Source organism: Mustela lutreola, chromosome 9 (assembly GCF_030435805.1).
Source record: "Mustela lutreola isolate mMusLut2 chromosome 9, mMusLut2.pri, whole genome shotgun sequence".
Classification (NCBI taxonomy): domain Eukaryota; kingdom Metazoa; phylum Chordata; class Mammalia; order Carnivora; family Mustelidae; genus Mustela; species Mustela lutreola.
In genome coordinates, this window is record NC_081298.1 from 111,728,359 (window position 1) to 111,744,052 (window position 15,694).

Genomic DNA, 15,694 nt, shown 5'->3' on the forward strand with positions numbered 1-15,694 from the left:
GAGCCGGCTGGACCACGCCAGCCATCGCCTGGTCTGGGGTTTGGTTAGGATCTGTTCACACTGGTCCTGCGGCTAAGCCGCAAACCTTGGAGGGCCTTGTTGTGTTTGGAAGCTAGACGCATTGCCTACAGGGCAGGGGAGAGTGGCAGGCAGGAGAGAAAGGGCTCAGGGTTGAGGCTTCAGGCCCATCCCCCTCTCCCAAGAGGGCAGCAGCGCTCTGCATTCTGCACGGTGGTTACTGGGTGGTTTTGGTCAATAGCATCTGTTCTTCCTTCTTTTGGTAACATTATGTCAATTTCCTCCTGTGGAGTGATTTCAGGATGCATCCCATGCCGGGCGGGGGGCTCCTAGAATCCACTCAATCCTTGGCTCCCAGAGCAGAGATGTGTTCAAGCCCTACCTATCACGGCAATACATTGCTGTGGTTATAGTGATTGGCTCTATGTGGACATCTAACCCTTTAAAAGAAAGAGAATGGCGATGAGACCTCTGCTGGAGCTGCTAGGAAGGAGGCAGAGACCCCTTCTCTTCGGACTTGAATTTGAGAGGATGTGCAAGTATCATAGACCACAAGAGCTGTCGCCAGCATCCTGCATCCATAGAGGACAGCCTCTCCAGTAATGGAGCCGATACACAGTGGGGCTGAGGGTGGAGAGAGAGAGGAGAGAGACTTCCACCCTGTAAGTCCCCTTTTTGTTTAAAGGTATCCTTTTACTTGCACCTGAAAGATTAACCAACACCTAGCATCTGACACAGTGGGGGAGACCTAACAGGGGAAGTCAGCTCCAGCAGCCTCCAGCCCAGCTGCTTGAGTATCTCTGGTGGTTTAGCCAGAGAACGGTAACTCCTTGGTTATCCCCCACTCTCCCCTGTCACTGTCCCACCCTGCCCCCCATCAATCTGTTTACTTGTGTCTATGGTTTATTTCAACAAAAGGTTAAAGAAATGGGCAAATGCAGGGATGAATGAACTACAGCTCATGTTTCCCCTAGAGTTCTTGGTTTATTTAGGACAGATTGAGAAGCACATCTCAGGAAAAGAACAAAGAAGGTACCTTTGACTGTGCAAGGGAAGAAAAACTCACATCTGATTGTTGGGGACCAGTGAAGACTTTATGGGGAGGGGGTGTTTGGGAGGAGTTTTGAAAGATGAAGAGGATTTTGGTAGGCAGAGATGGGCAGAGGCTTTACAAAGATGAAAGAGTGTGATGAAAATCAGGGAGGAGGGGAAGACTATTAGGGGAATGTAGAAAAGTGGAGTCAGACTGGAGGGCAGGAGACATTTAGGGGAAGCGGCAGCTGGCAACGTAAGTTGGTATCATCTAGGTAGATTCTTCTAATGAGAAGCTTGTTCTTAACTCATGTGGTAATGGGGAGTGATTGAACACTGTTGAGCAGGGCTGTGCCTTGATTGGACATACTCTTGACTATAGATGGAAGAGGGAGAGACTGAATGTGGAAAAGCCACTGAGGAGGTATTAGGAGATAACCTCGGCTCAGTCATAGTGCAGGGAGAAAGCAAGGGGAGGGAAGGCAGGGAGTAAAAACAGGAAGTCGTTCTAGCGCCGTTCATTCTTACTTTAAGAACTGTGAGATTTCTGGAGCACAGCTTAAAGTTCAAAAGTCATAAAAGCAAAGGTTGATATATTTAACTACATAAAATTTGGAAATTTTAAAAATGCCATAAATAAAGTCAAAGGCAAGGAAAAACCGGGAAAAATATTTGCCAGACATATAACAGAGGGTTAATCTCCTAAATATATACAAAGACCTTTTAGAAATAAAAAAAAACCCAAACAATGGAAAAATGCACAAAGAGGGACGCCTGGGTGGCTCAGTTGGTTAAGCAGCTGCCTTCGGCTCAGGTCATGATCCCAGCGTCCTGGGATCGAGTCCCATATCAGGCTCCTTGCTCGGCAGGGAGCCTGCTTCTCCCTCTGCCTCTGCCTGCCATTCTGTCTGCCTGTGCTTGCTCTCACTCTCTCTCTCTCTCTTACAAATAAATAAATAAAATCTTTAAAAAAAAAAAAAAAGAAAAATGCACAAAGGATATTAACAGACATTTCACAGGAAAAGATACAATGGTCATTAAACATATGAAAATATAATTATATTAACATTTATATAGTTTTATATTTACTTATACCTTTCACAATAACTATATGAAGAATATATTATTATCATAAATCCCATTTAAAATTTTTTTTATTTAATTATTTTAATTAATTAATTTATTTATTTTTAAAGATTTTATTTATTTGTCAGAGAGAAAGAGAGAGAGCACAGACAGACAGAATGGCAGGCAGAGGCAGAAGGATAAACAGACTCCCTGCCAAGCAGAGAGCCCGATGTCGGGCTCGATCCCAGGACTCTGAGATCACGACCTGAGCCGAAGGCAGAGGCTTTAACCCACTGAGCCATCCAGGCGCCCCTGAGTCCCATTTTTTGATGAGGAACCAAAAACACATGTTCAGCAAATTGCCAAAGTTACTCAATTAATAAATGATTCATTTGGGATTTGAACCCGAGCAGTCAAGGACCAGAGTTTGTCTTCTGAAACTTATGCTACACTTCTTGCTCAATATCATCTATTCTAAAAGAAACTCTAAATGGAAGTATAACAAAACATCATTCTTTATATATCAGATAAAAAAAGTTGGGTGGATGATTGGGAAAACTGGGAGGGAGCTAACACTCCCGTGTTGTTGGTAGAAGTATGAACTGGAAACAATAATTTAGGAGGCAATTTGGTAATATCTATCAAAATTTTAAATACACAATTGCTTTGACCTAGACATTTCATTTCTAACATTTTTCTGAGGGGACATTTGTACAAAGGGATGTACAAAGGGAAACATACAGAGATGTTTATGGTGCCATGTTCATAAGAGCAAAAGACTGGGAACAAGCTACCTATCCATCAGTAGAGAACTTGGTGTATGGATTATGGTACATCCATAAGACTGGCAAGAATAATAAGGCCTATCTATTTGTATGCTATGGAATAATTTCTGAGATACGTTCAGTGAAAAATGCAAGGGGTAGAGCGCGCCATAACTTCTGAATCTGTATTTACGCTCACCAGTGGACAGTGTCTGCCCCAGGGCAGGGGAGCTGGGTGTCTGGGTCAGGGATGAAGTGGAGCAGGTCTTTTCACTACGCATGTTCTGGTATTGTTGAAAAACATTTCTAACATGTTCAGGGATCATGTTTTCAAAGATACAAATCTACAATAAAATACAGTGTTACATGGAACAAAAACCACAAGGGAAGATGTGGTTTCCATTTCACTCAATGTCCAGCTTGTCACCCCCTTGGCTCCAATGGGAAGGAGAGGTGAGCTGTGTTGTGGGGTTGCACGCAGGACTGAGGACAGGGAGCAAGGGCTTGGGAGTATGGTGATCTTGACCAGGGAAGAGATCTCTTGCCAGATGGACATTATTTTAAGATAGGAAACATGCAAACTCTCTCTCTCTTTTTTTTAATGTTCCATATATCAAATTTTATCTCCCTTCTTCTTTAAAGCATGCAAACCAACCAACCAACCCACAAAGAGAATTAAAATCCCTTTTGAAAAATTCCAGTCTGTTGCAGATGAACTAGGAGAAACAGGTTTTGCCCTTACCAGGCAGAGTGGTGCAGCCATAAGAAGAGTCAGAGAAACTCAGAAGCCAGGTGTTGGCAAGCACCCGTAAGCCACTGTTTTCTCACCTCTGGAGTGGTCCTTCACAAGCCTTACTTTGTGTGCACTTCACAAGGATGCTCTGTCTTCAAGGTGGCTGGTTTGATATTCTATAGGTGGTTTAGGGAGTGTCTGAGCCAGGCTGAAGCAATTGGACAGGCTAAGAGACACGGAGGAGACTTTAGAGTGGGATGTGGGGACTTTCGAGATTTTAGAGAAAGGGAAAGAAGGAAGAGAAGCTAAAAGCCTGAGTAGCTGAAGCCCAGAAAGCAAAATGGTACAAAAACAAGGCTAGGAGAGTGCGTTTTGGTTTTCATTTAAAAATTTGTTATTATTATTGTTGTTGTTGTTGTTATTTTTTTAAGAGGGAGAGAGGCAGAGGGGTAAGGGCAGAGGGAAAGAGGGAATTTAAGCAGGCTCGATCTCAAAACCCTGAGATCATGACCTGAGCCAAAATCACGAGTTGGGCCCTTAACCAATGGAGCCACCCAGGCACCCCCAGGTGCATGTGTTTTAGAGACAACACCATACAGAAAAACTTTGTGGACTTTTTGGTGCACTTGTTCAATACTTTCTTTAGAATAAAGTTATAAAAGTTGACTATCTTCGGTCAAAGTTTCTGTGAAATTTTGATTCACATCACCAAATTGCACTCCGATAAGATTTTACCATTCTCACCCAGGTCGTGTGTGTTTCCCTCTGCCCCTCTACCTTTTGCCAATCATTTCGGGTGAGGCAGAGGGATGAAAATTTGAGGGCATTCGTATCTGACATTCTTCTTTTTCTCAGTAAGAGAAGAGAAGAGATCCTGGCCCGAGCTCAGAATGAAGGACTCAGGGGTAAGACAGGCCCAAGGAGGGTGGCGGAGGTGAGAAGGATCAAAGTGAGAAGGTTCAGAGCTGCTGCTGTGGGAAAAATTAAGCCGTGAATGGGAATAGGTGAGACCTGATGATGGTTTATCCAATTGTGTTTTTCTTACTTGCTTTAGGACAATCTCCTTTGTTCTGGAGGTGCCTTAATGAGGATTTCTGTTCTTAATTTTAGAAAGAGAATTGGGTGGACAATTCAGTTTAACTACAAAAGCATTAATTTAGTGCCTGTTATGTGCTGATTACAAGGCATGCCAAAGTAAGGAGAACTTGGGCCCCCATCCCAAGCTGCTCCGTCGAACAGCAGATACAGACCTGTTGTTAGTCAAGAATCACAATGCTATGTAATCCAGGGCTGACAGAGAGAAGGGAAGGTTGCAGTTGTAACACCGAAGGAAGAGTAGCTTCTTTATTTGGGAGAGCCATGCTCTGAGAGAAGGCTTAGCAGGAAGGCCAGGTCTGAGTCCAGGTTTTTTTTTTCCCTAAAGATTTTATTTATCTGAGAGAGACAGAGAACAAGTGGGAGGGGCAGAGGGAGACAGAGAGAGAATCTGAAGCAGACTCCAGGGGCCCATAAGTCTCTCCGTTCTCCGTTTTCATCATCTTTCCTTCTTCTCACTGTCTCAGAGGAATCTTCACTGTTTATTTTTGGGGAGTGTAGAGGAAGGGTGGAGAGATGCTTTGCTCTCACTCAAGATGTTCCTCCTAAATATTTTAATCTTGCCCAGACATCAAAGCTTGTATTTTTCCTTTTCTCCCTATCACATCCTTCCCTTGCGGCAGAAGCTACTTGCCTGTTTAGTTGGGATTGAGTGTGGGGTGTGGGGGCAGCAGGGAGCTCTGGGAGGAAACCCGTTGGTCATTACCTCCAGAATGTTTCCTGCTGTGTTTTAGTAGTTGGTCCTGAGTCCACCACCCACATGGTAGCTCAGAGGCTACCTGCAAGTAATGTAGTCAATGAAAATCACTTGGGGACCCATCTTGCAAATGAGATCTCCAAGGTGGCAATTTATATTCCCAAAATGAAAATAAGCATGAGGCTGTGTGGACGAAGCATGGCCTGGGTTTCACAGAACCTTTTGTTTTTCTCGAGCAGTTGGTGGGAGACTCTGACTTAGGACCCCACTGTGGTTACATGTCCCTGTCTCTGTGCCTCGGGTCTCTGGTCATTTAGTTTTGCCTGCACTGTCAGCCCATTTCAGGGAAGGATGAATTTTGGAGGAGTTGGTGTCCTAAGAAGCGGGGCCATGTGATCGGGGGCCTCACAGAGAGGGAGTGTCATGTTAGCCTGGGGTCCCAGACTCTGTTGTGTCCAGCTGACACAGAAGGGATCCCAGCTCGAGCCAGACAGCAACTTTCATTCAGTCTCGAGCCACATGCTGACTTGGTATCCTCCTTGGGCTGCTGCCCATGATAGGTTTCAGGGGAGAGGCCAGTATGACCCACAACTGGGAGAGGAACTCACTGGGCACGAGAGGAACTCACGGGAGGCAGAGGGCGAGGAGAGAGAGAATGAGGGTTGTGAGAAACTGCTGAGCAGAGAGGATGGCTGATGAAAATTACAAAGTCTGATAATCTTTCATCTTCACAACTTTTCATCTGAAGCATGAAGTGTAATCAGATGTTTGAAGAGCCTAGAGAAACAAATGAAAAAAAAAAAAAACCAACGTAAGAGCAGAAAATGGAATCTGGGGGCAGGTGCGGCATCTGTATTATTATTACAGTGAAGACAGATATTGGAACTGGCTGTGAGATTGGTTTTGGAAATCCTGTTCTGTTGCTATGGGTAAACAGGCCCTGGGGAAAAATTGCTTTTCATTTCCTGAGATAGGAAGGGTAGGAACGGGGTGGGAGGAAGTGGTCATGAATCCCTGGAGACAGCAGTATCCAAGCCCTCCTCAGCCAGGATGTTGGGTTGAAACCAGATGGCCAGTAGGTCACGACAAAGGACACCCGTCAGTGGAAGGGCACGTCCTGGGCCATGGCTTCCCACGTCTGGTGTCAACACACCGGCGGTCAGGAATGGTGGTCGGTCAGTCTTTCTTGAGCTCCTGCTGTGTGCTCGGTGAGTGTGTTGTGGCACACAACCTAGGCCGTTCTCATCGTATCCCAAGTGAATGCCATTCCTTGGAGCGTGTCCCAGTTATTTATTGTTGCATGACCAACCACCACAAAACTTAGCTTTTATAAAAGCAACAATTTATGATAATTGCTCATATTCTTGTGAATTGATGGGGCTTGGTTGGGTGGTTCTCACTGAGGGTTTTTCATCTGGTTTCAGTCAGATGTCTCTGGGACTGCAGTTCTCTGAAGGCTCAGTGGGGCTGGGCGTTTGAGGTGGTTCACTCATGCGACTGGCTGTCCACTTGGGACTCAGCCAGGGAACATGGACTTACACATCGCTTCTCCGTGTGACTCGAGTTTCTCACAGCATGTTGACTGGGCTCTGAAGAGGGAGGGAGTGTCCTAAAAGCAAGTGTTCAAGAGGTCCCAGCATTATGACGTGGTCTTGCAGGTCTAAGAATGTCATTTCTACTGAGTTCTATTGGTCAAGTCCAGGTTCAAGAGAAGGGAATTAGGGGCGCCTGGGTGGCTCAGTGGGTTAAGCCGCTGCCTTCGGCTCAGGTCATGATCTCAGAGTCCTGGGATCGAGTCCCCCATCGGGCTCTCTGCTCAGCAGGGAGCCTGCTTCCTTCTCTCTCTCTCTCTCTCTGCCTGCCTCTCAGTGTACTTGTGATTTCTCTCTGTCAAATAAATAAATAAAATCTTTAAAAAAAAAAAAAAAAAAAGAGAAGGGAATTAGACTCCACCTCTAAATGCGAGAGTGACATGCAGGAACAGGGAGGTAAGGAATTGATGGTGGACTCTTGGGAGGCAAGCTACCACTCCCACTACATAGGATCACTTAGAAGAGTCCTGTGCTTGGTCCAATGCTCTGTTGTCATCATCTTGTAATTTTTAATCATTGTTAACAAGGAGCTCCTCTTTGCATTTTGCAACAGGCCTTGTAAATTAGGTAGCTTGTCCAGTGTAAGTCACATTGTGAAGTATTTGAGCAGCATGGTGAGGGGTAGGCTTGTGCTGGGCCTCTGTGCTCTGCAGATGGGGCTCCTGCCCGTGGAGAACTTGCAGACTAGGTGAGGACAGGAGACTTACAGGAAACACTGAAGCTAGTGAATGACAATGTCTGAGCAGAAATTAGGCTGTGGTTCCTGAAGGAGGGCCAAGATGGCATTGGGGAGGTTCTTCTTCTTCTTCTTCTTTTTTCTTTTTAAGATTTTATTTATTTACGTATTTGTCAGAGAGAGAAAGAGAGAGCACAAGCAGGCAGAGAGGTAGGCAGAGACAGAGAGAGAGAAGCAAGCTCCCTGCTGAGCAAGGAGCCAGATGTGGGACTCGATCCCAGGACTCTGGGATCATGACCTGAGTCGAAGACATTGGCTTAACCAACTGAGAGACCCAGGTATCCCAGGGAGGTTCCTCTTATTTTGCTTATTGTCTTGGGTGATATTTAGACTCTCAACCCATGTTGGGTAAAGCCTTCCTTCTCTTCTAGGAATTTTAGAAATGTCCTCTTACTCTTCCCACTGGGCTGGGCCTTGCCCCTTACCCTTATTCCTAGGACTCTTGTGTTAAAGGCTTTGCATGGAGGGGCTTTCCATCTGAGGACCGGCTCCTAGGGTGGGGATAAGGGAGAAGGGGAGACGCAGAGGCACATGAACCTAAAGCCCAGCTCAAGCTTAAAATCTTGAGTCACTGGAAGATGCCAGATGGAAGCTGGGCCAAAGGTGGTTAGATTTTGGGGGAGGCGATGGAGGGAAGAGAAGAGGGAGCTCTCTGGTCTCCTCTAGGGAGCATGGTGCGTTCTCTGGTGCCCTGGACAATACCTCCCTCTTAGACCTCAGGCAGATGCCTCACCATTCAGCAAAGCACAGGGCATTCCTTTTTTTTTTTTCTTTTTTTTTTCCCCAGGGTAGGAAATGGCTCAGAGGCCTGGACCCAGCCCAGCCCCTAATTAGGGCACAAAGACAAACAGCCCCTGAGGGAGGGTGCCACCTCTTTACAAACACTGCCCAGTTTCCTCCAGGGGGATCTTCCTGCTGTGATGAGTGTACAAGATAACCTTCTGTGTGTACACACTAACAGGGCATCAGAGGCTAATGATTTATTTCTATCTTTGTAAGACTGGGAGGTCTAAGGAGGGCACTGCTCCCTGGGAAGGCGGTTCCAGGATTTCCCTAAAACAGAGACACATGCGACTGGCCCATCCAAGGCCTGGTCAGTCATCGTTCTTAGCTGGTCAACTGCCTATTTGCCCTTGACCTTGGTGGGCTGCTCTACAGGATCTACATTTCCCAGTCTCTTTGCCTTTTAGCTTCCAGGGAAGTTCATTCAATGCGGGGGTTGGGGTGGTTGGGGTGGTCCTTGGCAGAAGATGAGAAGAAGGAAGGAGGGGGTAAGGTGGGGCATTTCTTTCTCTCTGCTTCCTTTGGTGTCTTCAGGAGAATCTAGATCTTTTCATGGCTCCAGCTCTTATCAGATGACCCCTCTCTCTGTGGTTGCAGTTCCCACTGGACAGGCTTTCTCACTTTTCTTTCTTTCTCTGGCCCTAGAGTGGAAGTGGCTTCCTCCCTTGCTCCTGTCTGGATTGTCTTATCATCCCTGCGTGGCTTCTTAGCTCTTCATCACTAGGTATCGATTATGTTTCCTCCAACATCTATCTCTGGTCATCTAATCCCTGGAGGCAAGGAAGGGTCCTGTGACCCTGGCTCCGGATGGAGTCTACAAACCTTAGCTCCAGGTGAGTCCAAATGTTATGCACACCAGTAACCATGTTCTAATCCTGAGAGCAAACTGAGAAGGCAGTTGGCCGGTTTCCACCAAGTCCAGGTCCCTAGTGCTCCTTGGACCACCTGGCTCAGTTTGAAGAGGCCCAGCCATGGCAGGGAAAGGCATAGTATGGCTGATGCGCACAGAGACTGGGGTGGGGGTGAGGTGTGCTCCAGTGACTGCTTTCCACCCTTATGAGGTCCTCTCTTCTGGTGCCCACTTTCACTCTTTGTGCTTTTACGCTTTGGTAGCTAGTGACTAAGAGTATGTGTGTGGGTTGAGAAATAGTATAAAAGTTAGCTCAGGCACCCATGTAGATGCACAGTGTGAGGCCGTCTAGCCTACATGGATGAATACGAATTAGGTTTCCGTATCTGTAGGGATATGAGTCCAGCACAGACAAACCTTAATCATGGTTCGCAAGGTCACTTGGTCTCTAAGACAAAGTCTTTAGGGTCACTGGTAAGACATGGGTCTAGAACAGAGTTGAGGAAGCAGTTGTTAGCTGGGCCTAAGAAAGAGACACATGGGAGCCGAAACCAAGGCAGGAGCTATGGGGACCTTTCCTTCCTTGTTTGGGGTCCAGCTCCCTCCAACGGTGTTGATGACTCAGCTCCCTCCACTGAGTACATGGCAGAAGCCTGTGGCCAAGTCATTTGCCAGATGACGGGGGAGCTGGGCTTTCTATTAAAAAAAAAAAAGCCTGACCCTATCTATTTTGGTTCTTCCTCATTAGCAAGTAGGATTTGGGACAGAAAACCAACAAACAAAGGGGCAAGAATCAGGAAAACCAGTGCAGGAGCTGGACAGAGAAAGAGAGAGAGAGAGAGAGAAGTTGCCCCATGATGACCTTCAGCTTCTCCCGCCTGCATTCCCCTTGTGGGGAGAGCCCAATCTCAGGCCAGCCCTGAAGGCTGTACTGAGGAGCCTGGCCTGGGCTCAGGGGTCAGGGGTCAGGGGTCCGGCTGGACCACGGTAGGACCTGCTCCATGCAGGTCTTCTCTCCTTCTGAAGCCTGGAGACCAACCTCTGGCGATGCCCCTCTCCCTTCTTTTTCTGGGCCTGCAGCCTTGTCTCAATAATCTGTCTGGGGCCCTGCTTTATTCTCCCTGGCCTCCTCCCCACTAGATCCAGCTTCTGGTGGGGCTGGGATCTGTGGAGGGAACTTCACGATGCTGCGTGCCTGCTTAGATTTCAGAATACTCCTCTGGAATTGCCCATTGCTGTGGCCCATCTGCTGGTCGGGACACCCTGTTACCAAATGCGGGAAGATCTGCCACTCCCCTCCCCAGCTGCCCACGGTTGCCGGGCTGCCACCTGCTGTGTGTTTCCACCCCCTTGCACACTGCATTCTGCCTGTCACTCTGGATGGCTGCCCAGCAGCTGCAGCTGAGACTGTCCTGCCAGCACCTTCCGCAGCCCAATGGGTGGTCCTGTCCGGTCCTGGCCCTCCCAGCTGGCCTCATCTTGCTGCGTGTGCTGAGCTGCATCTGGCTGCACACTGCTCGGGTAGCCTGGACGGGCCCGGCCACCTTGACCTCTAGAGAGATGGGCATCCTTACTCAGGACTTCTTGGAGAGGGTCAGGTATGGAACCCAACAGTACAAGACAATAATGGTGACGACAGCTCATGTTTTTTGAGGACTTACAAAGTGACAAGCTCAGTGATTTACCCACTGGATGTATACCTTGCAACTACCCTGTAAAATAAGGATTATTATGTCCCCATCCCACAGATGAAGAAACCAAGGCTGCATGATACGAATGAATCCATGTGAAGGTCCCACAGGGCATAATTTATGAAGTGAAGATTAGGCACTTTTCCTTTTTGGTTCTGTTTTTTGGGCACCAGGAAGAAAAAAAATAGGAGAGGACGTTTTTAGCCTTAAGACCCAAGAAACAGAAGAGAGGAGAATGGACTGGACATAGGGTAGCACAGGGTAGGCAAATGAATAGACCATCCTCCTTGTCTAGATGAAGGTGGCAAGGTGACACGGGATCAGGAACTTTCCTTCAAAAGGTATGGATTGTAAATAATTGCCTGTCCTGTTTTTGGAAGACTTTGGCCCCCAGTGGGGGAGAATCTGCATTTGCACTGGCTTCTGCCACCAGCTTTTGCTCCTCTTAGGAACACAAGATCCGCTATGTCTTACTGCACTCTATAGGCTGTGATGGGATCCAGCAACAGGGTTATAGCTGCAAAATGGATCAGGCTTTGTGGGCTCCCATGGTTAGTCTTGGGGTCCTACCATCATCTCAACTGCCCAAATTGTCATTTTCAGATAGTCCAAAACATTCAAGAGTAAATTCTGCCTTTTGGTGTTGCCAATTAGGGAGCTGTTTTGAAGGGGCCCCTGTGATGAAGAATCCCATTGTGAGGGTGCCATGAGGGCCCATGGAGCCCAGGCAGGATCTGAGTTACACAGGTGTGCCCCACATGGTAGGCTGTGTGTGTGGCTGCCTGGGTTCTGGAACCTGCGGGGTCCTCCGTGCTTGGAATAGTCTGGATCTGCTGACTTGGCAAAAATGGGGGTGGGGGTTGGTTCCCATCTGGAGGGGGAGGGAAGGAGCTCCCGGTGGCCGGGCCGTGGAGGGGTTTGCCAGCTTTGCCCGTAGCCCTGAGCTCCCCCTTCTTTCCCCTCAACCACAAGAACAGCGTAATTCTCCTCACGTTACAAGTAAACATCTGGCAGCATCTGCCATGCTCAAAATAAACCAAGAACTAATAGGAGGCTTTTGTAACCACAACAGGTCCTGGATAGGGAAGGAAGGGGTGGTTCACTGTGTGTAAGCCAAAGCTGGCTACTTGCGGAGCCTCGACTCCTTTGTTTCTTGACGGGTGGTTAATTAGTCGATCAGTGCACGAGCTCCTAGAGGGGCCTGCTGGTACAATTTGCCATGGCTTTCAGGGCAGCTCCCAAGGACATCACATGAACCTTGTGGGGCCAGCTGGTCCATGGCACAGGAGGGACTGGGAATGATGGTCAGTCCTGAGGAGTTAGCTGCCCCTTGCTACACGTCCGGGGTCAAATTACCCAAGGACCTGGGAAGAGGGAGAGAACAGTGTGGCAAACCAGTGCAGTCACTGCAGGGAAAAGGGCCATCTTCTGGAAGCAGAGCCTACCTGGGTCAACCCTTTGAAGCTGGTAATGCGTCTTGGAAGACACGACAATATACACAGTGACTCCTCAAGTCTGATCGACAAGCTGGAAGCAGCCTGGGTCTGGCTGGCAGCCATCTGACAGCTCTGACGGGGCTCTGGGATGAAACTGGCCATATTCAAATGGCATGGAATCCACTCCTCCTCGCCTGCTAAGTGTAAGCGACAGACAGAAAAACAAGTTAATATCACAAATGTCACCGACTTTCACGGTCTGGCAAGAGAAAGGCTTCCAGCCAGGGATGGGCTCACAAGCCTTCAGAATTCTGAGGACTACTATCCTTCATCACCCCCATCAAACAGCCAGAAGTGGTGTACGGCTCACTGGAGAAGAGTGAGCAGGAGCACACGGGGAAGGTCCAGGTGCCTGAATGCTCAGAGATCAGGCAGCTGGCTGTAACCTCAGAAAAGGGTTTTATGCTAAAGGTTACAAACTGGCTGCCAGCTGGCTGAATCCAGCTTGTAGACATGTATTAGAAGGCCCACAAATATCTTTATTTTTTAATTTGAATGAGAGGTGAAAATGTGCAAATCAGGAGAATCACACACACACCAAACAAAAAACAAAAACAAAAAAAGAAGAAAAAACCCTCATAGTCCCCTGAAATACCTATGCACTCAGGCCCAAGTTCTCCAGATGGCACCAGGCAGCACAACTCCCTTTCCTCCCTTCTGGCTTCTACAGTCATTTGTGATTTCAACCCTAGTATTAAGCCATCAAGCACGCTTTATGGATCAGGGAGTTAGTAGGGCTGACTTTCCAAAAGTCCAATTTAAACGAAGGTTATATAACAAAATGGAAGAGAGATTTTGCTCCTACTTTAGGTGAAAAGATTGAGCTACTCCTTTAATCCACTGAAACAATTACCTAATTAAAATCATTTTTTTTTATTAAGCAACATCACAACATGCAAGAAAAGTTTGAAAGTTTAAAAAAATGCTAATTGGATTGTCCTCCTTGCAAAATTTTTCATCGTGTGCATTCCTTTCAGTCTTTTTTTCACACACATTTTTCCATAGTTTCATATGTGGGTGTGCATCCTGCTTTTTTCATTGACCACTGTAATTTACATATTTTACCCCATTGCTTTCTAATCCGCATTTTTTGTTATTCTAAATAACATCTGCCTGCATTTGGATCTTTTTGTATTTTGAAGTATTTGCTCAGAATATAGTTTCAGAAGTAGCATGAATGGGATATATCTATATCTATATCTATATCTCTATATAAAAACAGCTTGCAAATTAAAGAGTTAACCTGGAAATTCCTAACCCACAAGTACCTTACATGAGTCTCTTCATCTCGGCAAATCATTGGAGAGGTTGTAGGGAAAAAAAAGTTCATTTCAGCATCTGTGATAGGATTGTGGGTAATTAAAAAAAAAAAAATTCAGCATGTGAAGTCCATTCCGGGAATAGCACTATCTTGAGACCCAAGTCAAATAGTACTAAATGTGCTAAGCAGAGGCCCTTGTTTAAAGAAGAAACTCATTTGCTCTTAATAGTTGCAAAATGCCACATAGCTCGACGATGGAGTCAGAAGACTCCGCAGATCATGAAAGCCTGGTTCACAACGATAGGGGAGGCCAAGCTACAAGACAAACTGTCTTTCCCCATTAAAGCATCTTTGTGCCCTAAGTACGAGAGTCATTTCTTAGAACAATAGCTGCCTTTAAAATTTTTTATTGATGGGAGAAAAAAAAAAAAAAGCTAAACAGGACCAGAACGTTTAAAGGTATTTTATATCCTATAAACAACCTAAAGAGGGGTGTAAACAAGGTGATACGTCATAAAATGAAATGTGATACAGATAACCTTACCACTGTCTTCTGCAAGAGTTCAGACGACTAACGGCGCCTTAGATCTCTGAGTCGTGGAAAGCAAGCACACTGTATTTTCATTTTGCCTACATGTCTGTGTCCAAGGAATTCAGGAGACTGACCTGACGGAAGGGCAGGACGAAAGGAGAGTCTCTTCTCACAACTGGCCTCCTCCGTGCAGAAGAGCCTCAGGGTGCCCCAGGGGCTTCTGGGAAATGGCGCCTAGGTTTTGTTCCCATGCCAAGCCAGTCAGCAGCACCTCTCAGGGCGGGATTATGGAGCACTTGAGCAAGTCCCACCTCCTGTGGAAAGGCAGCCTGTCTTCGGTGAGGAGAAATCGTGCCTCCCTAATCTACTAGAGCCCTTTGAAGGGCCAAGTAAGTGTATGGAGAAGGGGGAAACAGTAGACACACTCTGTTTACACTTTCATGAAGCTTCTGACAGCCTCCACCCCAGAGCCTGTTGAGTTGCCATGGGAAGGAAGGAATGTCTGGGGACCATAAGGAACTGGCTTAGAGATAAGAAATACGGAGTAAGGATAAATAAGCCTCTCTCTGAATGGAGAAGTGTTAATGGTAGGGCTTCTCTGGGGTGGGGGGGAACCGATGCTCCTGAGGTCCCATTTAACCCAGTTAACTTGCCTCTAGTGACTTGAGATGGGACCATCAGGCGCTCGGCTTTCCTGAAGCCATATGCGCGCATCAGCCTCCTTGCCCTAACCTCATAGCTCCTCCCTCTCCTCGTTGAGCTTGTGACAGCTCTAGTGACGTTTTTGTGACATCTCTAGTGACATCGTGAGGTCCTGAAAGGCAGGGGCATGTCTGATAATTCAGTATTCATGGCAGTGATTAGCACTTAAGAAACATTTTGTGACCTGAGCCCTCGAGAAGGGGGGAGCTGTACATTGAAATTGCCTGGCTTGCCAGTGATGTCCTCCCCCTGGAGAATTCTCAGCCAGAAGCTGTAAGTAATCTGCAGAAGACTCGGGAGACTGGTGAGTGGTCTGATGTTTAGCACAGGCAAGGGCCAGTTGAGAAAGGCATTAGATGAAAAATAACTCAAATACACTTTGTTTTTATGATACCTTTTTTGTTTTTATTATACATACATAATTGTTTTATTATACATTATACATTTTATTATATATACATATACCTATGTAATATATATGTATATAATATATAATATGTGTTTATGCACATATTATACATTATACATTTTATTATACATCACACATGGAATACATATAGATGTATGTTGGTGTCTATATCACTTTTGAGAAAAGTAGTATAAACTGTACTATTGAGGGTGACAGAAGATCTCAGTGATAGCCC

At 46.6% G+C, this 15,694-nt stretch overlaps 1 long non-coding RNA gene across 3 annotated transcripts; it reads right to left on the reverse strand.

Moving 5' to 3' along the window:
- Nucleotides 1–4,931: 4,931 nt before the first annotated feature.
- On the reverse strand, nucleotides 4,932–14,595 carry LOC131840484 (uncharacterized). 3 transcript variants are annotated; one of them, XR_009357371.1, is made up of 3 exons: nucleotides 14,483–14,595; nucleotides 12,505–12,689; nucleotides 4,932–6,184 (listed from the first exon to the last, which is right to left on the reverse strand). It is a non-coding gene; the product is annotated as an uncharacterized LOC131840484 (long non-coding RNA). The 3 variants fall into 3 exon arrangements; XR_009357372.1 differs by having other exon boundaries at nucleotides 14,361–14,559; XR_009357370.1 differs by having other exon boundaries at nucleotides 12,505–12,692; nucleotides 14,361–14,558.
- Between the last annotated feature and the right edge of the window lie 1,099 nt (nucleotides 14,596–15,694).